At 39.4% G+C, this 27957-nt stretch overlaps 1 long non-coding RNA gene across 1 annotated transcript in view; it reads left to right on the forward strand.

The window, feature by feature from the left end:
- The window catches only part of LOC140343770 (uncharacterized), a 56713-nt gene that overhangs the window by 21020 nt on the left and 7736 nt on the right, over window positions 1-27957 (forward strand). The window contains exon 3 of the long non-coding RNA XR_011923412.1: window positions 797-873. This is a non-coding gene — a long non-coding RNA (uncharacterized lncRNA). The remainder of the gene's footprint in view (window positions 1-796; window positions 874-27957) is intronic.

Consider the following 27957-nt stretch of genomic DNA (forward strand, 5'->3'; position numbering starts at 1 on the left):
CAGCAATTGAAGGAATTGGAAACCCTTTCTGGCACCGGGACAAGAATGGTTTATATTCAAGGAAAATGAGAGATATAATGAAATACATAGCTGAGCATCAGCTGGATCTTCTGAACCTGCTTGTTCATAGTGTATAGATAATTGAATATTGTGACTGATTTTCTGTGTCTAAAAGCCAGAGGCTGAAACTATGTAAAGGTCAATTAAGGATAATTTGGTTAATGTGTCACTGCTGATGAGAGTGCTGCTTCTCAAGCACAGCCAAGCCCAGAGGAACTTCAGACAACAAGTAATGGCAATCAGTGAACAGCAATTGTCATCGAGGAATCATTGCCATGTTCAGAAAGTCCACCACATTAACTTTCATATGAGCTTATTTAAAATCAATTAACAGCCATCTCATCTCGTCTTGAGAGGCATTTGAAGGTTTAGCATTGCTGCTGTATATTTTAAAATGCCGATTACCCGCCTGTTTCTGGCTTCCATACTAATATGAACCGCATGCAAACAAGGAAAATCAGATAAAAAACACTAGGCCCAATATCAGTAACTCAAAATTAGCATGACACCTAGACAACTAAATGTGCAGAAGAAGAGTCTGTAGTGAAAGCTGCAATATGTTTGACTGCAGTTTACCTTTAATTCTTATTTTTGCAGCTTATAAGAACATTGTTAGGGCTACAGGTCCAGATTTCCCTCTGGGCCTTGTGGGCAGGGAGCCCTTGAAATTTTAGGGGATTTGGAGGAAGGAAACAATCAAACAATTCCTCTTATTTTTATTTTTATTTATTTACAGGTCATAACAGACAAGCCGATAACAGAACAGACAAGCAGATTTGCCATGAGAAGCACTTCTAGTGAAATGTTATACACGTAAGTAGTTTGTTTCCAGACTTTATTAGTAATTTAGTCATTGGTAAGATAATTCAGCCAATGTGTTTCAAGGGACTGGGCTTCCCTTTTTCAGAGCACTTACAAATGAATCAGGTGTGTGTGCTAAGGAACCACTGGGAGAATATATCTGGGTCTTTTGATTTACCAATGTTTCTGCAAAGTACAAAAACACAATGTTAAATAATGATATCCAACATATATATATATAATGCACTACAACAATGTTTCCCAACCAGGGTTCTGTAGAATGAGCACTGAGCAGTTTTTGCCTCTTAAATGACACCAATTATATTTATATGTGGCCATCTGTAAGGATTACATCCTTCACTTGTGAGCAATGTAGGAGGAATTCTTCACTTTACCTCAACTGACCATCACACTAATATACTGTGAGCTGTGGATATAGTAATTATAGCAGGGGTTTCCTGAAGACCTGAAAATTATTTCAAGGGTTGCCTTATGTTAAAAAGGTTGAGAAACACTGAATTATTCGGATTAAGAATAGGTTTAGCATTTGAGAGAAGAGTGAAGAGCCTTTGCTGACCTAAGGTAAAATAAATTGACATTCTTAGAAAAGTATTTTTCATTATTTACCTAGTTTTATCTTTTCAAACACATTGCATTGCCTTTTGCAAAGATGACTTGAATGGGTAAAATCAAGCAAGGATAACAAAAGGTTATACCTATAGACCCTGTGCTAAGATAAAGCAGCCATATACAGATGTATGCTGGAATTATTTTATAGCAATATAACAATGGCCAATGATCTTTTTGTACTTGTTGCTACCACAGCGCAGAGGGGGATTTTCAGCTGCGGTGAAGCAATTGCAGTCACATGAATAAAAAAAAAAGGTCTGTGATGCCATCCCATAACTTTCTCACTCAAACCTCAAGCGTGAGTCAGTTTCCTTCCAACAGCATGATGTAATGATCTGAGTGACAGTTACACCAGGCGGAATGTAGAGATGCAACAGTCAGCCAGAAGTGGACATATGTTAGATCATACCATCATCCAGGCGCTGCTAATCCCGCATTAAAGGAAACTCCAGATGATGTCAGATAGGCTACATAAATCCCTAATGTGAAATAGGAACTGGCCCATTAAACGCCTGCCTATAGGCAAGATTTATTTACTTGTTTATTAACATAGGGCCAATAAATTCCACAACACAAAATTTCAGAATGTGTAAATTCAAGCAATCCAAACATTGTGAGATGCAATTGTCACAATTTCTAGCAGGATCAAAGGTTGTTACACACACTTAGCATTTGGATATACCATAACGCATCCAACTGTATGTTAAACAGACCAAATAACAAACACAAATATGGGAAGTTCATTATTACAGTTTGCATAAACTTTAAAGAAGAACTCCACTTATAATATTCTGAAAGGACTGTTGCAGATAAGTTTATCGAGTTCTTTACACTTTCCTCTATGCTGTTCTGTGATGGCGCGCTGCGAGTTCTTAGCTGCACGTGTGGAGCGGTACTAATTACTGAACACTTCCAGTCCCTCTCTATTGTTTCTATTAAATTAGTTGATTCAATTGAAATAACACATAACAGCACTAAGCTTGTTAAATTAGTTATCCTATCTTTTTACAGTATACTATAAGGGACAACACAGAGGAAAGCGCTCTTAACACATTATTATACTTTCCTCTGGGAGTCTTTTGTAAACATTCCTGGAGTTCTTCTTTAAAGAGGAACTTCCACCTACATGTATAAAGGAAAAAAACACCAATACCATGTTAACATATGACATTCATAGAAAACACATTTGCATTGTTTGTTAGGTGTTGTCTCCTCCATGCATATTGATTACTGACACCAGCTTTTGACCTTATCTTCCAATCTCAGGGTTCACATTTGCAGTATGTGATGGTGGCAGCTATGCAATGCTATATAATAAGTGATCAGGCACGTAGTAGGGGTTATTGCAGGACGGACATTGCCTGTTCCTTTCAGCAATAATGACCTAGCTGATCATTTATTCATAAAAGTAGAAGTTTAGTTTAGTGCTTTAATGGACGCATGCATGGTATGTGACACCATCTGTGTGTCTGTGGTATGGGGCAGCCAAGATCATACCCTGTTAGAGCGCTGCGTATGCATGCACAGGATGTGGTCATATTCATCCATGCATCGGAATGATTTTGCCCACCGATGTGCACCTGCCACTTCATACTGTGTTATGTGGTTCTCTCTTCTCACAAGTTCTTCAAGTGTCTTCAATCAAAAAAGTATTTTAAAAAATAAAATGTTTTGTGATTATATAAGAGAAGGAGATAAATGTTTACAAGAGGCAACGCTACAAAAATAGAAAAGTCTGCTTTAAGTTTAGTAGATTTTTCAGTCTGATTGCAGCATGTGAAAATTTCATCCGGCTTTGGATACAAGAAGCTAATAATATCTAGAGATCCTTCTGTATTAAAGAAAACAGCGCTGTCTGATCGTATCGTGTTAAAACCATGCAGTCAGCAGACCTTTGCTTTAGACACAGAAGTCCGCTACTGTCTGATCTTGTCGTCTATAACAAAGTCTAGTTGGGAAATGGTTATTGCAGATCTTGTGTGTGTATTCTTTTAGATTACAGGTGTATAGAAGATGTTCAGGTGATGAGCAGACCCAGCCCATTGTGAAAAAAACGTGCACCTATGCTTAAACTATGACTCATGCGGTATAAGAAAGCAGATTACATCAGGGTCAGTTAGCAGGATGGGAAGTGTACCAGCTAAAAGCATGATGTCATCGTCCTTGCTTACACAGTGACTAAGCCATTCTGAGTTCAGGGGAGGGAACCCAAGCAGGCGGCTCCCCCAATCACAGGCGCGCTTTTCCTGACAATGACACTGGAGACCAATCCGTTGCAAGAATTGGGGTCTTTTTCAGCTGAAACCTTGACAACACATGAGTGGGATGGATTTGCGAGGGAGCTGGCTGAGCCTCTCCTAGCTCTTGAATGGGTTAACAGAAGCTCTAAGCTCCCACGCTCCTCTATTCAGTTTATGCTGTGTAGATTATAATATCCATTCAGGATTCATCTTCCTGTTATGGTTCTACCTTAGCAACACGCACACTGGACGCTGGCCAGCCAGGTGCACCCAGTACTGATGTGAGAACACATGACTGGGAGGGCAGCTGGTACCCTGCATGCCATGCGCTACAGAATAGCTCTATTTCAAAGTGTCTGAACCCAGACCCCCCTCCCTATAAGATGCAGTGCCGCAAACATGTGCTTACACCGCGTGTTACTTGTCTCCTGATTTTATACATAAGTGAACAATATTGTTTTAATAATGCAAATAGTAGAACTTTTCAGGTCCTCCAGGAGCTATTGCCATAATATACAGTTATGCACAGCCTATTTGCACAATATAACTGCACCCATGCAGCACTGCAACAACTACTCCTTTATTGCTGGCCCTTCCATCTCATTCCAGTTTTCCTGGATCAGTTTTCAGCCACCTTCGTTGGCGGTGCCATTGGCTGGACGACATAACTCCAAGGCATGCACACAGATCATTTATCCCAGCATTTATTCTTGTATACTGAGATGTGAATGCACAGCTATCAATGTGTCAAACGTAAAATTCTGCCATCAGGCTGCTGAACATGCAGTCTTTTCTACCTAAATATCAGTAGGCTAGCAATATTTTACTTTTCAGGTTTCGCTTCTCTCTAATCATATGCATTACAATCTGATTGTACTAATTCTGTCTCCTTTAGATCAACCAAATTAAGCACTAGCTAAAATCCATTCCATTTGTATCCTCCAGGTACTCCAGTTTCCTCCTACATTCCAAAAACATGCAGTTAGGTTAATTGGCTTCTCCCAAAATTAGCCTTAGACTGTAATGAAGACATATGACTATGGTAAGGCCAATAGATTGTGAGCCCCTTTGAGGCACAGCTAGTGACATGACTATATTTATAATAATAACCAGCCAAATAGTCTTTGGCATTACATAGCTGTTGGTGGGACTAAATGAAATTGTACAATTAGATTGCATGTACTATGGCCGACATTTGTTTATTTTTTGGCTGGCTATCCATAGACAGGTTGTGGTGTCAAAAATTCTGAAGACCATATGTTAATTCTGTAAATTGGTACACACAGGCATAGCTGCTTTGGCTGGGTATACATGTAAATAAAGTTAGCAAGTAACCCCCAGAACCAACCAGGGGGTGAAGTATATTTATAGATATATGATCATTTTGTAATGCAGTTGTTATCAGCCAGATTTGGTGTCTGTGCTATAATCAAATAAAGCTGTCAGTTTGTCTTTTCTAGTTCTGAAACATTCTCCTATTACCACAGCCTCTTCCTCCTGCTAAAACTCAATTTACCTACAACATTATAGAAATATCAGAGCCCATGAAAATGCCCTGTATCCCCAGGTATAGAGACGCATGTGACTTTCTTTCCTTTCTTGCAGGACATTTGGCATGCTTGCCACTTAATTAGCCATTCACCAGGTATAAACATTGTCATGTAAGGCAGTGAAGAAGGTCCTAATCCCAGGGTAGCCCCACATCAAGATTAGACTCCATAGGAGAAAAAGAGTGTCTGGGAGTGCAAGGGAGACAAGTTTCAGGGTGTTTAGGGAGCGCTCTCAAGAGAACCTGTCACTTTACTCTGCATTAGCAAAATTGCATATTTTAAAAGCAGCCTGTTCCAAGGGACATAAGAGGCTGCATGTGGCTTCTGAAAATTCTAGCTGCCAGTGCTTAATAAGTCAGTGATCTGGAAGAAACGTGTACAAAGAGAGATCAGAACTTTACGAATGACAGAGAATAAAATTTCCAAAATACACCTGATCTAGCTATGCTACATATGTGCAGAATGGAGGTTACAATATTCTTAGACAAAGGCAGACCTTAAAAAATTACTTTGCAATTGAATCAATACTTAGGGGAAAATGTAAATGTAGATCTGCTGCCCGCAGCTACCAGTCAGGTTTCATATTTTAATTTTGGAAGAAATTATTTATGGTTGTCTCTAATCTTTTGGCCTTATTTATTTGTACCCATATTTATAGATAATTCGAGAGAGAGAGAGAGAGTGAGAGAGGCTTATAAGAAGCAATCCACAAAAGTGCTAGGAGTCTGCTACCCTAATCGTACATTTTCATCAACATTAGATCTGCCTGCTTAAATTACTGCTCCTGTATTTCTGCACACCTTTATGTGTTCCAGCTCCACTTACTGCAATAAAAACAAATACAAAATCCAATAGGAACTCCTCATGATGGCCACAACAGGTGTGCAGACCCAGAAACTCAGAGATCTTACCAACAGAGAAATCAAGAGATACAAGAAAGTATCAGATGGTTTAAATCTCTAACATGTGCTAAAAACTGAAAGATTAATTTTAAAGGGACTGGCTTTTTAATAACAGAAAACAAGGCATTATGTGGTACATGTGACTGGCATTAAAACCTGAAGAAACCTGGGGTAGTACCTGAAATTCAGGTATTGTTACTTAATGTGATCAGTGTTCATACATAGATACATTTACCAGATGAAACAAGCACTAAAGATTGTTTGACTGCTCAGAACTTCTGAAACCTGATACACTGCTATGGGCCACTGCAGTCAGCACACCCATTTCTTTCACTGAGACTATGGGTGACATCTCCACAACAGGGAAACCACTGGCAGATTTTAATCATTCTTACTCAGTTTAGGCCTTAAAGTGGACCTTTTCTGAGAGATAATGTAAGCTGCCATTGGAGAACTCATCCTACAAAAATGCCAATTGCTTGGTTATAAAGCTGCTTTTTTGCTTTCAGTAGTTTCAGTCACATACCTAAATCAAACATACAGATTTGTGACAAGTTGTGCTACAATTACCCGAACACCTGAGCTGCAAATTTATTCTGGGTCAAAGATTCTGGATATGTTAAAGGTAGAAAATCCGAACACCAACCAGGCAAGCTGCATTAATTAGAACTCGGTCAGTATTGGCACCTTCAAAATGACTTAGTATACCGTCCTATGTCTCTACCTTAACTTAACTTTGCCATGGGGAATTTTGGAATGCTAGTTCCTTGGCCGTCATGCTATGCCTTTAATCATAGGGTCCCCAAACCCCGGCCGTCTGACAGCTGGGCCACAAGAGCACAGAGACCTAACTTAGTGAAGGGCTACATCAGAAGTCGCCAACCTGTGGTCCGCAAGAAAATTCTGGTGGTCCGTGGACCCCTGGACCCCGCTTGGGGGGGGGGGCGCACCGGCCGGAGCTGCGGACCACGTCTTTGGTACGCATTGCAAGCTCAGGGCAGTGGGCTGGTTATGTCTCTGGACACAATCCACCCACTCTTCCATCGAAGGCTCAGACCTGTGATAGGAGGGTGAGCAGGTTCTGGCATCACGACAACACTCTGGGGGGAAGTCGCGCATGCGCGATCCAGAGTCTGTAAATTTAGGGATTACTGGCTTTAATGGTGTCTGAGCCACTGATCTAGAAAGATGAGGAATTCTGACTGTTTTTACTTATATTGATTTACATACAGCATGCTTTTTCTGTGTATGTGATCCAAATTTATTTAGCACAGTTAAGCAACTAGCCTGTATAAAAGGAAGCCAACAGTGGCCACCCCCTTACTTTTTGCTTGACAGAGTTGGAATAAACAGTTTAGAATAAACATTTGGGTGGTGCTTTATCAGATGTGGCCATACACACATATGACAGTTACGTCATTTGGAATTTTTTTATTCAGTATTTTGGGTAATGATATGAAATGTATACAAGAATGATATATGCCAATATAGTCATTCAATACCAAGGTAGTTAAAAATATCAATATATATATATATATATATATATCTATACACACACATCAATTACTGGAAATTAGACATGAACAACTTAACAGTTAACATTTTTAAAAGTTAACATTTTCTGGTTTTTTTTGTATAGAGTAGGACAAGTTCTTAATGTTGCTGTGCCTCTGTCCTAGAGACACAATATGAAGTTAGACTACACACAGGCACTAGATCCCATAGTTGGAACAAACAAGCCTATGCAGACAAGGCTGTTTTTATATGAAAGGATGGGAAAGGACACGTGAAAGGTACCCACTGTGTCCTCTCAATAGTAAACAGCAATAGTCATTAGTTATTTGTTTTCCAGCAGTTCAGATCACTGTGTAATGTCAAGGGACAGCTATATAGTTGCTAGTTTCTCATCTTGAACCTTTACCAGCGTTTGCCTGGAGCAATCAAAATCTAGAATCTATATGTATCTATTTATCTAGACCATTTTTACTGGAACAGGTGTCCCCATTGGAATATTTCCCATTTATCTTTGTTTCGGTGACTATAAAATGTTGGATTCCCATCACTTTTTGTCCAAATGATAATGTTCAGCATGACAAGTGTTAAGCATTGGAGACACAAAAGAAAAATCTACCAAAATCTAAAATTTAACAAAAAAAAGTTAGTGCTATACTTTCAATATACCTCAAAGCTAGAGAGATTTCCCCAGTGGGAACAGTGTGATGATTCACTACAGAAATATGAATGCATAGAGATACAAGAGTGGCTCAATAACCTCAGAAAGCAGGTGAATTACACATGCTGTCTGATTACATTACACTTAGTTCATAGACATGTTGTATGTGTGCAGTTTTTTCTATGCAGAATAAATAGCCACGTGCCAAAGAGCCTCTCAGCATGTACAGCCACACATTAACAGAATGTAGAGATGGTGTGTATCATGTTGTATAAAGTTATCCAGATTAGGTGATCTGACTTGCCAGATCTACAATCTTGTTCTGGGTCAGCTTTTCAAATGATTAAAGCCAGGTGGACCTGTGCCCAGACTGTGGACAACCCAGTACCTGCAGTGGGCACGGGCCAATGCACATGAGATGGTAAGTGGTGACCTCTGCCACTGGAATGGAATTTAAGGGTAATAAAAAAAGTACAGGTATTCAATAAACATGTAATGAAGAAATGTAAATCGCATTATCTTGAATGTGCCCCTAGATATATTCACTGCATCCCTGGCATAAAAGTATACCCAGCTCCTTTTATTGTCCATCTCTTATCCTATTGTGTGTAAATTCCCCCACCTACTAGATTGTAAGCTGTTCGGGGCAGGGTCCTCTCTTCCTGTATCACTGTCTGTATTTGTCTGTCATTTGCAACCCCTATTTAATGTACAGCGCTGCGTAATATGTTGGCGCTATATAAATCCTGTTTAATAATAATATTAATAATAGGACCTGGAGCCAAAAGCAGTTCACCCAAAAGAATACTACGTTGGGGGCAAAGCAAGTCACAGATAAGGACAGTGTCTACAGGTTTTGGGCTTGTGCGATGGTATCAGTTTAAGACACTTCTTAGATCATTCAAAATTTAATGAATGGTGCACTTGACCAGCATACAAGAATAAGATGATCCTACAAGCAAATGAAACAAATGCCAAAATCCCTTCTATATTGGTAAGTATGGGAATAACCACAGATGATTTGGACTTTAAAGGCACTCATTCTTAGCATTCTACCAGCAGTTGACCTGCTTCTCACCTGCAGATTTTTCATTTCCATAGACCTGTATGGAAATATAAAACCCACTTAAAGAGAACAAAAGCTCATTGACACATCTTTCTAATGGCACATTCCCAACTGGAGTGCCCTTTACTGCTGGAGGAAATTGGATAACTGTACTTTACCCTATAAGTCCAGTGTTTCAGCTGTTATTTGGAAACTTTAGGTGTTAATACAGACATGAAGCATACTCAATGTCCGTATACTGAAGGCTGTCACACCTGTTTCAGATCTATTTGCAGCAGAAGGCAGAAAGGTGACCTCAGTCATGAACCCAAGTAACCTTATGATATCAAAATAATGAGAATTATAAACCTGTGAGCCTCATGTATCTTCTTTTTGTTATTTCAGTGTGAATTTATTTTAAAAAATAACACTTGCCTGATAACAAGGAGGAAGAATTTTTTATACTGCCTGTGCATTTTACTGAAAAAAACATTGCCAGCACAGCTACAGCCGACAATGGTGCTTGGCAGTAGTCTGAAGAACAAACATTTATTGGGTCTTTTATCATGATCAGCAAAAGATCTGCCTGTGCATGCACATAATATTTTACTTATGCATATATATTAACATGGCGTGTCTGGATCAAGCTTCTCACTTGCCTCTTATATAGTGTTTTAGCGGCACTTGAACGAATACAGAAGACGGAAAAAAACAGGAGCAGTTTTACTTTCATCCTGCAAAGCAGGTGATGGTGACAGCAGAGCCCTACCCACGGCTGTCATGTTTCTTGTCACACTGACTATTTCATCAGAGAGCAGCCGTGTTGGGGAGATGATCAATGATAGCAGGAAAATCTTTAGGCAAGAGGTGAGGAAATAAGCCAGGTAGATTTATTATCTAGCAATTGAGTTTAATCCAGGCTATCTGTACATCTGAAGTGGAAGATTAAACTTTGCAGCACCTTTTTACTGCATTTACAGACTATTACAGTCTTCTGGAAGTCCCTGATTAGTAAGTCCCTGTAAGTACTTGGTGAGTATTATGTTACTGGCAGTGAATTTAAAGGATTATTCTAACTAAACCACAGCAGGTTGAATCCCCCTGTGGCTAAAGGTATCTCTTTACTAAATGAAATCTTTGCACCCCAATTCCCAGCTCCATCCACCTGCCACATCTGTGGTTGTCTGAATATTAGTGTTGAACTCAAAATGTAGTTTAGAACATAAAGAATACAGTAGTAGGTTTGAAACTCTTAGATTGTAGTAGAACAGATGCACTTGTTGACCAACCAACTGTAAACCTCAGACCTACCATTGCCTTTATTATAAATTTAAAATACTGTATGAAATAATTGGCATTATTATGGTATAGATAAATCTCATATCAGTAGCGGTGGAGTTTGGCCAAATATTTGGTCTGTTCTTCATTTGCAAAAGAAGGGGGACTTCCATCAAATCTTGATCAGTTCAATCTAGTTTGCTCATCTCCAACTGCAATATAGAACAGAAGTTCTTTTTATATTGCAACCCCCAGGTAATATAGCAGGGTATCTTAACCTATCTTTAAAAGTGGGGGAACTTTCAGGTCCTAGGAAACCTCTTGTATAAATATTATATTTGTATTTCACAGTACATTAGCTTGGTGGTCAGTGGTAAGAATGTCACCCCTTACAGATAGCCAAAAACATAATTGGTGTCAGTAAAACTGACCCGAGAGTCAAAAATTGCTCATTGCTTGAGGAACCGCTAGCAACCTTTGAAGGAACAATCCACAAAACCTAGGTTGAGTAACACTGAATTAGAGAACATTTTCTAAAACCCCTAAATGTGAGTTTGTCCATATTTTAGTACCCCAAAATGTGTATAAAACGTAAATCTACCATTTTTAACCATACAAACATTTATTATAGATCTTCATTTTGGGGTCCCAAATATGGAAACAAAAGCTATCCATACCTGGTGCATTATCAAAAGTGAGACCAAAAGCCATTTATAGTGTCACCAGATTAATATTTAAGGCATTTATTGCTTTGAATGTTTTTCTGAATTCTCAGAATAGCAAAGGGACAGTTTAGTCCCACAAAAATAGCACACCGGTCTAGATCCTACATAACAAGACTAATGTGGGGTATTCTGTTACAGGCAGCCAATTATTATATCCATTAATAATGACATGCACAGGCAGGAACCAGCAATGACATGCCCACACACTTACACATCAGTCTGTAGAAAAATGTCCATTAGTATGTCCGCAATACCCCTTTAGACAGTAATATTACCATGAATATACTCAGATATGATGAAAACAAGATAGTTAGTTACTACCATTTCCAATTTTTTCTGTTTTTTATTTAATTTTCTTCAACAGACATTTACATAAATCCTAATTATACAGAATCTATATTTAATGTGCCCCTAATTTGATAACAGTTCATTTAGTATGTACTATTTTTATATTATCCCTCTCACCCCATTCATCTACACCCCCTTATTCCTGTTTTTACCTGTTATTTCTCTTTGTCATGTTCTTTCAAAATTCCAGAACCATAAAAAAATAACTCTACATGGTCCATAAGGTCTACCTTTGTCACAGATTTAGGTGTGGCCTTCACTAAGATCCTTTGTATGTTTTGACTCGTCAAGTCAAGATATTCAAATGTTTGTGGGTGATTGGACTGTTTTGTCAACATACTTTCCATGTTCAGGAAAAGGACCGTATTTGTGTTTATTTTTCACTGTTCGGAAACAGATCACCCACGCTTAATGGAAAAAATGTTATGTGGATTTTCGCGGTGACATTGTTACAAATTCAGGAGTTGTGAAACAAGACCTTGGTGCAATGATGGACTGAAAATATAATATAGGGCAGCAAATCCAGATGTGGTGAATGTATTAGCTTACTTGTTAAGCTAAGAACATCTACAGCAAGTACAGTAAACATTCAAATATATATATATATATATATATATATATATATAGCCAAAATGAAATGGCCTTGTCTTTTTCTGTTAGATGAACTAAAAGCATAAAACAACCTTACAATTACTATTGTATTAAAATATTTTCTTGGGTTTAATATTCTTTAATATCTTAGTCCATCTTTGCACAAAGGTTTTATATGTTACCAATCCCCCACCCCTCATATAATGGAGATGAACAAAGTCAGACCTGTTTGAAATTCGGCCTATGGGACAGCCATGGCTTCTTTATAAGGCTACGTGCACACGTTCAATAATTGTCATTGGAAAGGATCTTTCACAATCCTTTCCAATGACAAAAGACTGAGCAATGCATGAATGAGCACTGTACATACAGCACCATTTTGCCTAATGGAGACGGGAGGGAGGAGAATGACGAAGCAGAACCCCACTGTGCTCTCTCCCCTTCACTTCCATTAGGATTGTTCGTGGACCTACCAGGAAGGATCTATGAACGATGAGCACACACATCAGATTATAGTCCCATATCAGCCCTGAGGCGATAATCGGAAGAGAGTTATCTGTCGTGTGTATGTAGCCTTATATACAAAAGGGGCAGGAAGAGTGTTATTTGCAACATTACTAGGTGAAAAGAAAAGAAATTAAGGCTGAAAAAGAACTAATTTAGCCACCACACCTAGGGGCAGGCAGATTATTGTTTTGGAGGGTGGGGGGTCTAAATACACTAGAAGTATTTTTGTTTGGACTGCCCACGGTTTCTCCTGGTGTATTCTCTCTCATACCAAAGTCTGCTGGGTAGTTAATATTGTAAACTGAAACAAATGCCTGTATGGTAGAGTCACATTCAAAGTGTGTATGGTGTTTAGGTCTTATGCATATGCAAAGTTTTCCAACTAATCTGCCTGTATGGGAATTGTCAGATAAATCTCAATTCATTTCTTGCTGGAGGACTCCCAGCATCATCTCAGCCACCTCATACTTTAAAGGAGTATTAGTATAGATATTCACAATATGGTAGCTGACCTACATGTCAATGCAGCCTGTCCTGGAACGCCCACACCTTGTAAGTAACATCAACTCATTAAGGCATTTTAGGACGGGCAATGTGATGATTTCAGAAAGCTTGAATGTACTTTTTTGTTCATTGTTAAAAGTTTTCAAACAACAAACATCAATGATTTTCATAAAAGCATATTTACATATATACAAAAAACATAAATGGCTATAAATGAAATATAAATACATAAACAGAGTATATCAGCACATTCAGATAGCCAAACTAACTGAACGATATCTCAAAGCTTCCCTCACCTACAATATTCCCGAAGGTCAAGAAGAGCTCCCATCTACCTATTCATGCAATCCTTTTACAAAAATCTTGCTATCCAAAACTCTATCAGGGTGATCAAGAAATAGGAAAAAATGGCTGCTGACCCAACGACTGGCACACTCTCATCCAGGTGCCCTGTGGCATCCTGCCTTTCACAAGACCCTGAATTTTTCCCACTTCATGCAGAATATCACTCACCGCCACCTCGACAGGGAGGACTTTTCCTCATAGGGATACCTTGCACCATGCAATTTAGGTTTAATATGGGACTACTATACTAACTAGAAAAAGTCGTCAAAATCATAATCCCAGCGAGTCCAGAATGCTCCATATTCTCACTCCGCATAATTGATACGATGGAGGAAAGGGGCACCTACCCATCCTTTTATAGACCTCTATGTTAAAGGGACACTGGAGCAGAAAATTGTCTACGGTTTCTACAGACCCTGATCATTCCACACCCAGACAAACTCTGTAATCTATGTGGGGGTTCTCCTTACATATAGTTACAAGACTCCCCTTACATATAGTCTGCCATGGAAAGTGCTGAATCTCTAAACTTTAAGAGAATTTTTTCCAAATGAATCAAACGCAAACCCTCCTTCAGTACTGAGTCTGAGCAATCCTTGAAAGTGGAGTCTTGGGATAGATATGCACATATCTAAAAAAATACATTTCAGCTTTACCTATACTTTCTATAGTTCTCTGTAACTGCTTTCTATGTTTATCAGAAGGCGAGGGTAGAAATGGCGAGCTGCTTGGAGACTCAATTTGTATACACTTGAATAGACTGACAGACAATGAGCGGCAATGAATAGCACTCCTAACAAAGTGCAGAAGTTGTAGACAGACGTACAGACACAGGAGTCTGCAGACCATGCTCCTTCTACAATTCTTGCGGCATTGCAAGTCGCCAAGTTTGCAATAGCTCCCGCGATATCCCATTCTATTTATTTTGCCTCTTTTCAGAATGATGTTAGCGAAAGAGGCATGCAGCCACAATTCAGCCAGGCAGAAACCCCACACCCTTCATCAGGACAAGACTCCCTCCCCAACTCAACCCCTCCCTGCATAAGCCTGGGGCCAACATCCGCAGAGTGAGGGGAATTTCCCGCGCAATATCTGCCCTCAGTCTCCATGGCACCCGCACAAACACCCAGGGCGCGCAGATTGGACAGAATATTTGATAAGGAGGTGGAGAGATGGAAAGGCATGTTTTCTGTACCAGAATGACCTTTCCCCACTCATCATGTGAGCTGTCAGCGCTTCCATGCTGGGTATACACTACTGGCAAGTGACATGGTCTGCAGCGGGCAGTCCTGACAATATATCTATGCAAGAGAAGTTTTAATCCAATGCAGGTTTTCAGCATACAATGTGTGCGTTGCCTCATGCTCTGTATGGGAGGAGTACCGTAGTGCAGCGTTGCTAAACTGCCTTTCTCAGGGAATGCTTCTTAGGCATGATGTCACTTTTCTTTCTTGGATCTAAACCAGCTATGGTAACTTTTGAGGAATTATTCATCCTTAAACAGGGTTAGTAATCAACTCTGAAAACTTCTGACCCTGGGAATTTGGCAGCGTAACCCTAAGAGTTTGGCTGCTCAGACAATCAGGAACCAGGGTCATTCATTAAAACCATCTGGTGTGGAGGAAGATATTTCATGGCAGATGGCTGATCTGGTTACTCCGCATTGTACAGGCTGGTAATGGTTTGATGACCTATTCCTCAGCCCTTATAGTAAAAAACATTGCCAGATCTCAGTATTGCTGTCCATACAATGGCAAAGAGTAGTGAGGATTTGACCTTTTATTTTAAACAATAGCGCACATTCACATTTGATTCTCCAATCTGTGAACCATTGTTGCATTTTACATTGGAACTGTCCATTTAAAGCAGAACTAAACTCTACAACACTCACGTGTCTCTGTTCCCATACAGGGTGCTGCCATCTTCTTTCTCCTCTTCCTGTCAACAATCCTCAGCAATCTTGATTTGCTCGGACGGTAGGACATAACTCCCACACAGGAGCGCCCATGCTCATTCATTCCTGGCATGCGCAGTGGAAGCTGAGATTGGTGATTACCCTGGCATCCAAAGCGGACAATGCGCATGCACAGCTTAGCTTTTTTTGCCAGATACCTGGAGCAATCAGGTATGTAGGAAGGGCTATTACACAAGGCACATCACCTGTCCTGTTTTGCAATATGACCTGCCTCAATATGGAAACCTAAAAGTGGAACTTTGATTCCAATTTATTATAACCTCAAGCAATTTTAAAAGTGAGGTCCTGCAGATATGTATTTAAAAGAATGCCAAGCAGGAAACATTTTTACCTATATAGCTCAATAACTACAATTTAGGAAATTAATCTGCTTGTGGGTGGGAAGAAGAAGTTCCTCCCACTATAGGCTGGCTGCAGATAGATACAGGCAGGTGAATGCTGGACCAGTCACCCTGCACAAAGTAAGAGCAGTGACCCGCCTGCATAAAGGACCTGATTTATTAAATCTCTCCAAGAGTGGAGAAGATACACTTTCATCAGTAAACCTTGGTGATACAAAATTCCTGGAATGGATCTGGTCCAGGATTTAAAACATTTGCTAACAAATAACAAATTACTTTATTAAATCTATTCCAGGTTTGCTGGATCAAGAAAGTGTATCTTTTTCAGCCTTATAGAGCTTTAATAAATCCGGGCCAAAGTGCAGGTGTTATGCTGAATTACTGCATATTTCTGGAAAAAATACACAAAGTACATCACGATTCAATTAAAAATATACTTTGCAATATTTGTTAAGCTGGGAGTAAGCCAGGAAAAGAAAAAAAAGAATTGAGACCTGGTGTGGTCACTTCACCTCCTTAGTATGTCTTAAGTAATCATATCTGAATCAGAAATAAAAATCTGGACTTTCATGAATCAATATGAACTTTCCATTTTTCCTTTTTGATTTGTGTATGAATTATAAATGTAATGGAAAGGGTTTGGGACAGATACGGAATGGCACCATTGGTCCCTAACTATCTTAAAGTGGTGAGAGCGCTGGTAACACATTGTTTAAGCTAATTTGCATAGTGGCAGACTTTCCAGCATCGGAAAGTGAGATAATTGAGAATGTGTCTTAGTTATATTTAGTTATGAGTGGCACTGCCATTAGAAACTAAGAGTAGTCCTTTTAGACATAGGTTCTTTCGGATCATCCAGTGTGTTAAAAAAGGGTTTATTGTGACAGGTGTTGAAACATCCAATGTGTGACCTGATTATCCCCAGATGCTGTTGTTTTCTCTCAAAGCACATAAAAAGTATTATATAATATTGTAAAGTGCCTCTGATATGTAATTTGGTACTTTCACTCCACGTTAAGTTTACTATTTAGCACTATTTTAGTACAGTTTACTATTTAGCACCCAAATCTTATTCCTCCGTTATGCATATTCCAACCAGCTACTGTAAAAGAAAGCCTTGCTCCACCCTGTCAATTCATCAATGGCTGTGTAATATATATATATATATATATATATATATATATATATATATATATATTGATCCAGGAACAAGTTTGGGACCTGAGAGCTTGTTGGAATTTGCATATCACAATGTACCAGGTTCTAGGATCTAAGCTGATATGCAGTCACCCAGATAGCTTACTGTTAACATAACCAAATATTGATCTGGTGATCTGTATCACTAGACTAAAATACCTGTTAGGTTGTGCTTACACCAGGCCTGTAGAATTTTGACTGAGGTTAGGTTAAGGATTATGTATCCTTATTTTAATATCACACATCTGGAAGTCATTGTTTCCCACCATTTATCACAATAGGTGACCATCTGCCTTAATAAAAAACCCACAAGTTAGGACTTTCTTGTGTTTGGGTGTTTTTTCCCTTTCAGATGAGACTTGTAGGCTTGACAACACACAAGGGGCAATGGCATAATTGGCATGTCCCCAAGGTGGCCTTTTTTAGAAGGACACACATGACCCCACTTTTTTTAATCAGGGTGAAGGGCATAAATTGTGAATCTTTCAGAAGAAGTATTCTATAAAGCACCGCTGACCACCAGTATACAGCAGTCTGTAGCAATGGTTCCCAACCAGGGTCTTTAGGAGGTTGCTAGAGGTTCCTTGATCAATGAGCACTTTGTCCCTCTCAGGTCATTTTAGGTGACACCAACAATCTTTTTTGCTAGGTTAGTTTTCCCACTGAACACCACACTAATATACTGTGAGCTGTGGCTGTAGTAAATATAGCAGACCTGAAAGTTATTTCCAGGGTTCCTCCATATTAAAAAAATTGTGAAAAGCTGGTCTATAGGATTAGATCCCCCTAGCTCTGGAGTATTCCTCTTTTTAGTTATGGGGGTGTGGAAGAATGTGGATGGTAAAATTGCATTAGACATTCACATCTTTTGGAATTTGTAGTTACTATTTGCACAGAATAGACTTGTCATTCCCCGGTGGTGGCTTTCTATTGTGTAGAAGCCCTGTTAATATAAGGTAGTAAGAGAAGGCCACAATACTGTTAGCAATGATGATGCTATTAGTAGACCTTATTAAAATGTTAATTGTCGTATACTGACACATAACCACTAATGGAATTCAACCCTGAACTGGAATGCGAAATTTAAAGACCAAACATGCAAAACTCTCAGTTGGATGAAGGGGAATGCACAGGGCCCTTCAGTACAAATGCATGCTCGTTTGACAGATTTAGTGCCTGTGTCATTTGGAGTTTGTTCACATCAGATGGGTTTTGCATTTCTGTACTAGTGTATGGGACTTCAAATCCCAGTTTAAGCACATTAAAAGTCAAGTCATAAGGAAGTCAAATGAAAGTTAAATGCACTGTCAATTAATCATGAATGCATGGACACAAGTGCAAGTGAATGAATGCAAGTTCAAAGCCTGTCAACACAGGCCCTTACATGCACATAACCTCTCCAATAGCTACATGTCCTCTCTCTCTTTCAAATAGTACACAGTATTTTTTCTTCTTCTCCATGCACATACATGATACCCCCAAGCCATACACACAGTTCTTTCATCCTTCAGTATATATTGTACTATCCCTCCAAACCAACTATACGTACAATTCAATTTTCTTAACAATCACAGAAAAGACTCCCTGCCATTGCAACCTTATATACAGATTACACCCTCACCCCACAGCAGCTATAATCCGGGGTATAGAGTTTAATTTTGCGATTTTAGAGCAACCGAGTGTTAATCACATATTGCAAAGCTTTCAGTGAAGACCTGCTTTATTCAAGAGTGGTCATCTCATACAGTTGTAGATAGGCTTCTCCTGGACTTTACATTATATGACAGGATATATGTCTCCATGGAGGAGTTTTATAATTAGTTGATTACTTTTATTTCAGACTTGTCATCAAACACTGTACCACCAACAATAGCAGTGGCAGCAGTGCATGCCTAGCATGTCAGAGGAGACCAAGGGCACATGCTCTTTGTACCTAGGCCTAGCCATGCCTTTGGTTACTGTAAAAGCAATTGTAAAAGGCATGAAAGGGGAAGTGTTTTCATTACTCCAAAGGGTGGACCTTGTATTTCGAGAAACCTTGAGGAAATGGTGTAAAATAGCAATAGTCCAGAAAAACAGACTAGCATAATAAAAAGCCTTTCTTGTCACTGTCACAACTAGAACACAAGCTAGCCATGAATGTCTTTGACCCAAGCCTAGCTATGTAGACATCAATTTTACATTACTTAAAACGATCTTTCATGATTGTTTCCAGCAACACTAGCACAAACAGGAACTGTACACACCGCGTTGTTCAGTTCTATAGAGAAGGTAAGGAGCAGGATGGACAAGTGGCACCCAGCTATGTCCTCCCCAGGTCAGTTGTTTAGTGATCTGCCATGTCGAGTCACTAACAATGTACGGGGCTGCTGTAGATTTTTGCAGATTATATTCTTTTATCCAGTCCAACAATAGTTTTTGACTAAAGACTGTAGACTTTTTTTTCAAATTCACACATCTAATACTATAAAACCAAATAATTATACTTGACAAGCCTGAGTCAATAAAGGCAACCATAACCTTGAAAGCAAAGAAATACTTTATGGGAATCCAGATAGTTCACTCCAGTCCTCAATCCAGAGTACGCACTGAGATTATCATTCATATTATAATGTAGTCTAGTATGGAGTTCTTGTTTGGTCCGGCTATATAGCTACAGATGATAGAGCTTAAAGAAGTACTCTACCTAGCAACACAGATCTTCTAACCCAAAATACCTTCCAAAGTTCACAGAACATTGTTGAAAATTAGGGAAATAATATTATGTTGTCGAACATATGACTTTTGCAACCAGGAGACAAGGTCAGAATGCAAAGAAATAATGGCAACACAGCAACACAATTATACAATACTCACTGCAGTATAAATTTAGTCGAAGAGATCCTACTGTTGAGATCAGGATATCGAATGCTAGAAAATTCAATCCCTGCATTTAGTTTAAATAAAATGGAATTGCCTTCCAGTTCCTGAGTCAGCTTCACCACTGCAGCAAACAGCTAATCTACAGCAGTACCATTACCTTCTGCCCTGCCATACGATGCAGTAATGGCAAAATCAATATCAAATTTAAAAAAAAGAATTAAGTGGGTTTCTTGCAATTAATGGTTTGTACCGTTATAAACATTAAGGAAAGTATGACAATATTTGGATCCAAGGAACTGATTTGTGTTATTGCACATGCAAGGATAACTTTACAGGGAAAATCCAGGTAACTTTACTAGCAGCACTCCTTTCCTGAAAAAATAATTTAGTATAAATACTCGTATACAATGAAGCATGTTACCAAACATAGTAAAAAATAGATACTGGGCTTACATATACTTTTAGGTAAAGCCTATTAAGCCTAAAACAACATAAGTACAAAGATTTAAGTATTCCACATGTGTGATGAAGCAGTCTGCATAAACTAAGGCTATTTCACCATGTTAGGGAAGAACTATCTCAATACAATCAAAACTGTTTTAAATATTTGTGTTTAATATTCTCCACAATTTCTTTAAAAATGAAGATTGGGTGTTCTGATGAAGAGGTAGATGCTCAGTTATTAAATTAGGACATAGTCACCTAAGAAGTAGCATCCAATCCATAATCCATCATTATCATCCGCTGCGTTTTACTTCTGAGCATTTAGCCCTCCAGGTGTTGTTGCTGAAGACATCCAATCTGTCTGGAGCAGGATTTACAGCTGCAGTCTCTGATAATACTCAATACTGGAGGTATGCTTATTCATTTATGTCAGGTTTGATCTAGCTCACAGAGCTGTGCTGTTCACAGCGGGGACAAGCAACCTGTGGCTCAAACTCTCTAGATGTAATCGAGCTAAAACTTTGTACATACAACAGCAAGCCACAGTCATCCACAGTTTGAAATCTTCTTTTGCCATGTGCTCACCATGGAGTACAGGAACAGGGGAGGAAAAATGGGCCACAGCCAGGGATCTATCTGTAATGCCCCCTTACCCCCCAATGAGATCATTACAGGGTGCCCTGACTTTCTACACTCCAGTCCGGGGCCATTTCACTCAAGTAAATCTGTTGGCAGTGACAAAATCACTAGAATTACATTTTTAATAATCCTAGTGGATATTGCTATGCCTCTTCCATACTAAAAACAAATTTTCCAGCCTCGGCTTTCTCTGCAGCATACATAGATGTGTCGTGTGACCGAATGCCATGAGCTGCAAACAAAGGCAATGTTGGAAGAATGGAAAACTATGAAACATACTTGCCAGGAAGAAAAAAACTGGAGGTCAACCAATTTCAATGAATTCTGAATTTTTCAGTAGCATCCCAAACTTAGGGATCTAAGCTTGAACCTGATATCATCAACAACATTTTAAAGACCATCGACACAGGCCTTTATGATAGACCATGTTCTCCAAGACAATGCTTACATGGATACCAATTACAGTGGTTCAGGTTGTTTGACCTATAGGAAACAATTTTCACTGTAAAAGTTCTAGTTGTTCTACTACTGTCCCTCAATGTCAATTAGCAATCTGCCATGACATATCAGTAAAAAAATGATTGGAGACGACTACTGTAATTTCCTTTGGAGGAGGATGGAGCAGGAGCGCCTCCTACTCATCCTTTCCCTCTCTTTTCCATAGAATTAAACAGATCTGTGTGTACAGCACTTGTTCTACTGTCACTGGAAACAATCTGGAAACAGAAATTGGATGTTGCAGTTTTAGTCCTCCCCATCTGAAACTCAACTTTAGGTAAGAAAGTGGTGACTGAGTCATATTGCTAATATAGCAATGAGTGGGTGATTCTAAAAAAAATATGTAAATGTTATTTTAGTGGTTTTGTTACTGGCAAGGTGTTTCCAGTTGCCAGGTATGTAAGCAATATTCTTTAACAATATGAAGCTTTTTTTTGTATAACCAGAAAGACTATTGGAGCATTGTAGAGGTGAGGAGAGAATCTCATCATTAAACCCTTTTTTATAAGTCATACTATCAGTCTCTTTTTTTGTTTCTTTGCAATCACCTAAAAGCATTCAGGCATATAAGCATGTTCCAGGCATCACTTCCTACATAGCTTTTAGTCACATGACATGTGCCGCAGAAAATATGGATGGCGGAAAACCAAAGTTATAGCAGCATTTTGGGAAGTGGCAGAACAAAGTCCACTATGGGTAATGAAAATTGAATTCCACTGATTGTATCTCTGTCAACAGATTTACTTTAGTGAAATAGCCCTAAGATGGATTTTGGTGCCCTGTAATGATTCCAATGGGGGGTAAGGTGACATTATAGTATTAGATTAATATGTATGAAGGTAGATTTTTTTTTTCCTCATGTCCATCAAGCAAATCATAAGGTCAGGTTCAGACCTGCAGCAGGATCAAGCAATCCTTTTCACCACAGAATCATTATCTGCAGATTTCACAGCGGACAGCGGTACTGAACCACTTACTGCCGCCTCCATGTATTCTCTTTGGGGTTTCCGGAAGTAGAAGTTACTTGTAGTAGTTGTCGCTTCCCCCAAGGCAGTGGTTCACTGGCATGAGGAAGCGGTAACCACACTCCCAGTCTGAAGACAGCCTTACTATTGTGCTGAAAATGCAATAGGTGAAGCAACTAAATGACCAAAAAAGTGACTGACCCCTCTGCTCCATATCAGGAGTCGCCATTACCTGGTCGGTGCGCCCCCATCTCCCATTGCAGGTTTAGACCTGCTTAATAAACATCCTAAGTGGACAGTAGCGCAGGGCTGTGATCAGCGAGGTCAGGAGAAGAAATCCGCTGAACATGTGTCCTGTATGGACACAAAAGCCCTATGCTACTGTCCCCCCATGTGCGGGGGGACAGTGTGCGGGATTTAAAATTATGAATGTAGTGATCCGTGAGGTCCGAAAGGTTGGTGACTACTGCCCTATATGACTCTGTAGAATGTTTCTATTAGAGATTGTCTGAGATGAGTCAGGATATGTCACAGATATACTCTGTATTTATTTTTAAATGGACATTTTACAGAAACAATAAAACAAATATATACCTGATATCTAAAAACTCAATCTTTACACAAATGCACTTAAAGCATTAGTTTCCTTAAAAGAAGGGATTTTTTTTGTTGAACAGGTTGTTATTACAAATCTACCAGAACATCTTAATGAACAAACTTTCACATAACATTTTAGTTGCATATTTTAAAACCTTTAATGACATAAAAAAATGAAGGGCAATTAGCTGGAGTGTTAATTCAGCAACAGATGGAGAGTCGCAGGCTGTCTGCATCTGGTCTGCAGAGACATGGGAGCTATGATCTAATCTACAGTCAGCTGACAGCAAGTACAGGGTGCTGGTTATCATTGTGTCATTTGTTACCCAGGTAAGGCCACCAGGGGCCCCTGCCAGGGTAAAGGTGATCTGTGTGTTCCTGATTATTCAGTCACGTATAAAGAGCTTGTTCCAAACCGTGTAAGTAAAGGAATCTTTACAGGGAGGTCTTCTTTCTCTTTCCATTCAGAATCAGATTGTCATGTGTCAAAAATACATTATTTGTTGTATAACTACATATAAAGTTCCACTAGTTCTGTGTTTCCTCATAACATTTATACATGAGCATTATGTTTACAGTCAAACACTTGACGGCATTAAGGCCGAACTAAAGTTCTCCTTTTAAAAATGTTGAATTAGGTAGGACTTTATTGGAGAAAGGGACAGGTGATGTCTATTCTGCAACAAAAATTATTATTACACAGTATTTATATAGCGCCAACATATTACGCAGCGCCTTACAAAGTCCATAGTCATGTCACTAGCTGTTCCTCAAAGGGCTCACAGTCCAATGTCCCTACCATAGATATATGACTTTAGTACAGTCCAAGGTCGATTTTGTAGAAAGCCAATTAACTTAACGTCATGTTTTTGGGATGAGAGAGGAAACCAGAGTACCCAGTGAAAACCCACGGAAGCACAGGGGGAACCTGCATACTCCATGCAGATAGTGTTCTGGCTGTTTCGAACCTGGGACCTAGAGCTGCAAAGACCAGAGTGCTAACTTCTGAGACATCATGCTGTCCAAGAACCATTCTTACCTGCCTGATTGTGCCAGTGAACTGTCACAAAAGGCAGTTTTTCACAGTTTTTGCCCGTGGTTTCCAGAACTGAATGAGCTCCCACTCACCCATAGTTGTAACTCCAAGACAGTAATTATGTTACTTGCATATAGTCAGGTATAAATCTAAGGGAAGGAGGGGGTGAGGGCTAAACAAGAAAAATATTGCAGCAACCACATCTAAGGAATGATAAGCTGCAACATAATGTCTTTGTCATTTTTATGTCTTTGTCATTTTTATGTCTTTGAATTTAGCAAAACATTACCAGCATTACTGGAGCTTTCCAATGTATTCACACAAAAAGCAGCTTTCTGAACCTTGCTTTTTCCATGACTGCATCCCAGCATGGCATATCTCCTGCACATGTTATTGCCAACAGCCAGAGAGGATGCCAGGATAGCGGGCATTGTACAAAAGCTGTTAATGCAGATGTGCATTACAAACATTTTGCAAAAAAACTGTGAACAGACAGGTAATTGTGTTTTTGTTTTTTGTTTTTTTTGTTTTTTGCAGAAGAAACATCATCTGTCCCTTTTGTACCCAGCAAACCCAGCCTGCTCTCGTTGTTTTTCCTTTAGTGCCACTTTAAGTACCATGCCCAGCAAGTTTTGATATCAGTCATTGAACTAGGATTGCCATCCAGAAAACACTACAACTGTATTGAAGTCAGACCCTTCTCTTGATTTATCGTAATCTTTATATTTTCCCCTTATCTACCTTATATCTCCAGATACCACAGGCAGCATGGTGGCTCAGGGGTAAGTGATCTGGCCTTTGCAGTGCTAGGGACCAAGGTTTGAATCTCAGCCAAGACATTACCTGCATGGAGTTTGCAGGTTCTCCCTGCGTTTGTGTGGGTTTCCTCAAAGTTCTCTGGTTTCCTCCCACATCCCAAAGACATGCAGTTAAGTTATTTGGCTTCCCCCCAAAATTGACCTTAGACTGTGGTAATGACATATGACTATGGAAGGGACATTAGATTGTGAGCCCCTTTGAGGAACAGCTAGTGACATGACTATGGACTTTGTACAGCGCTGCGTAATATGATGGCGCTATATAAATACTGTGTAATAAAAATAATAATATTCATCCAAAGAGTCTTTGGCACTACATAGTTGTTGGTGGCACTAAAAGAAATTGTACAATTAGATTGCATGTACCATGGCTGTCATTTGTCTTTTTTATTTGCTGGCTATCCATAGATGTTGATTCTGTAAAATGGTATACACAGGCATAGCTGATTTGGCTGGGTATACATGTAAACAAAGTTAGCAAGCAACCCCCAGAACCAACTAGGGGGTGTCTACAGAAGCATATCTGTAGATATATGATCATTTTGTGATGCAGTTGTTATCGGCCAGATTTGGTGTCTGTGGTATGTTTAAAGAAAGCTGTCAGTTTGTCTTTTCTAGTTCTGAAAGGTTCTCCTAATACCACAACCTCTTCCTCCTGCTAAAATTCAACTAGATTGTGAGCCCCTTTGAGGGACAGCTAGCGACATGACTATAGACTTTGTACAGCTCTGCGTAATATGTTGTTGCTTTATAAATATTTTATAATAATACCAGAGAGCTTTTCCCTTGTGGACAGGGTGGGTCTGCTTCACATACCCCTGTACATGGGATGGAGAATGTACTTTAATTCTATCACAGGAGGGCTGACATCACCACTGCCATATATGTAATTGGAAGCTTTCCTATCACTAGATCACCTCCGTAATAAAGCCAGGAACCAAATCAGTGCTCTCCCCAGCCCCTTTTAGTTGGGTGCACTGCCCGGCATTTTTCAGTAACCACCCGACTGTTTATGGCTGTTTACTGAAAAGTTAGGTCACAATACAGGGACCACCACCCACCTACAGCTTCTTCCTAACCAGCTTAAAAAAATTTCTGGGAGAATACTGCAGATGAATAATTTATTACCTGCAGGCTATTGCTGCCATTTCCTATAAGGCAATGACAACACTCTGCCTCCTCTTCCAATTGTGTTCAAGGTTTGTCATCCCTGCCACACTGACTTCTGATAAACAGAATTAAACCCCTGACCAATTAGAAAAACATTGTTTTTTTATTTATGTGTGTGGATAGTTTATGAATGTTAGTAAAAACTGATTGAAAATACAAAGTTGTATCATGTGTGAATAATCAAGTATATCCAATAAGGATTACAATTGCATTTTACCCAGGAAGGGGCAGTATGGGGAAAAGGACAGAATCTCGTAGATGTGTGTGCAGTGGTTTGGGGCATTGGGTTTGCCCCTGTGTCCTAGGCCTAACACTATGTATTTGATATCTAGCCATCCTGTTTTTTCCAAAATTGTTAGTACCACTTGTCTCTTGTATGCGGTGAATGCAGAGCGTGTCACTGTACTATGACTTCCATCACATTGGGATGCACAGAGAGTGCAGCAGGTGTATGGGAAGAGTATGTCAGGACATGTTCTTGGTGGGGATTTCCCAGAGTCAGTGCCGTCTGCCACTAAAGCCTCATTATTCCATACATCACAAAGCCTTCATCCCAGCTGTATGGTCCTTAATGTCTAACATCCGATCTGCTGCACTGTGGTTAGAAGGAGGGAGTGCACCAGAGGGGGTGGGAAATGTTAAACCCCGAAGAAGAAAAAATACAAAGGACATCTTAACTATTCAGTTTTCTCTTCCATTAAAAAATATTTTCATTTAAATACAATGATCTTTCTTACATCAATCGAATCTTATTATCACATTTCAGCATGCAACAACCTAAAACGTCAATCAAGAGTCATCTTTTCTAAGTCTTACTATGCAAGCCTCTATCAGAACTCATTAGGTAGGCTTTGTTCTCCCAACTTTGATGAGTGTTTAAAGCATTTGCAAGTCTGCAGATTTCCATTAAATTTAATAGTGCATTGTGAATGGTTGTTCTGAGGCTGTTTATCCTGTTTTATGTTGCTCTGGATCAGCCTTTCTTGACCTTTTTAACATGGGGGAACTCTTGAAATAACTTTCAGGTCTTGGGGAACCCTTTCTACATTTACAATGTCCACAGCTCACAGTACTTTAGTGTGGTAGTCAGTGGGAAAAATATCAACTTTACAGAACCAAAAAGATCATTGGTGGTCATGAGGTGCACAAATTACTCATTGCCCAAAGAACCCCTAGCAAACTCTAGTGGAACCCCAGGATTCTATGAAACCCTGGTTGAGAAATACAACTCCAGACTCAGAAGGTCCTATTATGGTCCATTTACATTGCGGGAAAACAGGTCAGCTGCAGCCAATCAAACGCATGCACTTTTTATCACTATTTGGCATCAATATTTATAGGCAGCTGTGGGTTTTGCTTTTATATCATGAGATTGTCTCACACTTACTACAAATGTTGCATTAATTGGATATTAGAATATAAGGTAAGAAATGATGTGAAAAGAGGTGGGCTGCATGTAGGTTGGATGTAAGGGGATCTGGGTAGTGAGTGTTCAAACACGGTGTTATTGTTTGATGCATGTAAAACTTACTAAACTCCTATTTGCCCCCTTTTGTTCATCTGATCACAAATACAGAGCTGTCCCATTTCCTGTGCACACTTCCTGTGTTATCTCTCAGAGCCTAATAAGTCTTCCTCTTCTTATCTTGAGCATGGAATAGGTAATGTTTATGTTATAGAGATGTGTGGGAGGGTTTGAGTAGTTTAACAAAAGAC

This window comes from Pyxicephalus adspersus, chromosome Z, assembly GCF_032062135.1.
Source record: "Pyxicephalus adspersus chromosome Z, UCB_Pads_2.0, whole genome shotgun sequence".
NCBI classification, from domain to species: Eukaryota; Metazoa; Chordata; class Amphibia; order Anura; family Pyxicephalidae; genus Pyxicephalus; species Pyxicephalus adspersus.